Consider the following 2,601-nt stretch of genomic DNA (forward strand, 5'->3'; position numbering starts at 1 on the left):
AGATAAAGTGCATGAGATGAATGTATGCTTAACCAATGTGTGTAAAGGAATGTCATTTATCATCGGTTAGGGGAAATAAACAAACAAGTTTTTCAAAATCACTTAAAATCCTTCACAAATAATAGTCTTGTATACCCTTGTATAGTTAGTGTATTTGTCATGTACACTCAGTGTAAATACCTTGTACAGTGACTCAAATTCCATATACCCCCTACTTAATGTGTAACCATAGGTAGGTTAACCATGTTTTCATTGGTTTGTTTCAAAAAATAATGGAAGATGGAAAAACAAAATTTTCTCTCAAACATCATTAGTGGGATAAGTATTCGAATTATCATGTGCGAGTTAAATAAAGTGTATAAGATGAGTGTGTAATAGAGGAAAGTGTACCTTAAGAGTGTGCAATCCTTAGATGACAAGACAAAAAAAAAGTTGTCCAAAATTGATTAAAATATTTCACAAAGGATATCCTTGTATACCCCTTGTATAGTTAGAACATTTGTTTTGTACAGTTAGAACATTTGTCTTGTCCAATTGAACATTTGCCTTATCTAATTGAACATTTACCTTGTACAATTAGTACAACACCCTTGTACAATTGTGCAAATTTCATCCATATGCATACATTATGTGGCACATATAATGTGTGAACCATGTTTCCAATGGCTTGATTTAAAAAATGATATAAAACGTAAAAACAAAATTTTTCCCTAAACATCATTATTAAGGTAAGTATTTGAATTATTATATGCGAGTTAAATAAAGTACATGAACATGAAATAAAAGAATTTGTGGTAGGAGAACGTATAATCCTTAGATTATATGTTATTTTCAATAGTTTGACATTTAAAATAATTAAAACAAATAAAATGTTATTTTATTTTATTTTCAATGCAAAATGTAATTAAAAATAAGATAAAGAAATTACTTAAAAACTATTTTTTAAGCCAAGTTTATTTATTTATTTCCTTTTATTTTTGGAAATAAAGAAAAAAGAATAAAAAAATTTATTTAACCATAAGAAATATGAATATAAGACCAGTTAGAAAATACCAAATTTATTTATTTATTTCATTTTATTTTTGGAATTAAAGAAAAAAAAATTATTTAACCATAAAAAATACTGATATAAGATATGTTAAAAAATAGAAATTACCCCAAATTTATTTACTTATTTCATTTTATTTATTTAAATTAGAAAGTAATTTATTTTAATTAAAATGTGTACAATTGATTTATTACTTTGTTAATTATGTATATATTAAAATTTTCTATTGGACAAAAAATAATTAAAAAAATAAAATTAAAAAGAGTAATAAATATATATAATTTAGTTATTTAATTATTTTTCATGTAAAAGATAGTCTCTACAAAAAACACATAATTGATCAATTTCTATGTTTAATTGTAAACATACTATATATTTTTTTTATTAAAATAACTAATGGAAAAAAATAAAAATGGATAATGAATGAAATTTATTTATTTTTTTATTATTTTCATATAAAAAATAGTACTAAACAAGGTTTTCAAATTTTATTTTTCAAAATAGTTTTCATTTTTTAATTAAATGTTTTTTGAAAAAGAAAATATAAAAAATATAAATCATATTACTATTTTTTAAAAAAGTATTTTTAAAAATAGTTTTTGAACATAATTTTTCTTTATTTATAATTTAAAATAGAAAATAATGCTGATTTTCAATTATTTATAAAAAATTTTAAAAACAATAAAAAATCCATCAATTATCTTTTAAAAGGTAATTTGAAGGATATATTGGTCTTTTAACATCTTATATCATTTCCATCAATTATGGACGTTATATGGACCAAATGTTAATTTTTGGGCTCACTCACAATTCTCCTTTTATTATTTGAGATATTTGATGTGATAAGTCAAATGGATATTTTCGTCTATTACTATCTCGTACCCTTGTATTTAATTATGGGCCATAGGAAAGGGACCTTGGAATAAATACAAAAATGATGGGTCCCACAAGCACCATATGAGCTAGTACAATTTATTATTTGAGATATTTGATGTGATAAGTCAAAAATGTATTTTTGTCCGTTACTATCTCGTACCCTTATAATTAATTATGGGCGATAGGGGAGGGACCTGTGCTAATTATTATGTCTAGTTGGGTTAAAAATACAATTCTCCCTAGCAATTTTCAATGTCAATTATCTAGTGATAAAAAGTATTTGTAAAAAAACAACTTAGTGATAAAACAATAAAAAATAATTTAAAACAATTAGAAAATGTTATCATAAAACATCTAATTTTGAGACAAGTTCTTACAAACTAATTTCCATAAAAAAATCACTAACCAACCGGGCTGCGGGGGCTATTTGTTTCCAAAGGTCGTTTGAGAGCCAAGTGAAGGGGACTGTTTTCATATTACTGGGGTTTTGAGACGGTATGCTCGGTCGGAGCTTATTGGGCTTTTTATGCCAAGCTGGGAGTCCTCTCAGATGGGTTGTCTTAATAACTCAGCAGTGATGGCTTGGGTTGAGCAGCGAAGGCCTTTTTCAACGATCGACTGGGCCTCTTTTCTTATGTGGAAATAGGCCTTTTTCAAACGGATGCCTTAGGGATGAG

The sequence above is a fragment of the Vitis vinifera genome, chromosome 11, assembly GCF_030704535.1.
Source record: "Vitis vinifera cultivar Pinot Noir 40024 chromosome 11, ASM3070453v1".
Lineage (NCBI taxonomy): Eukaryota > Viridiplantae > Streptophyta > Magnoliopsida > Vitales > Vitaceae > Vitis > Vitis vinifera.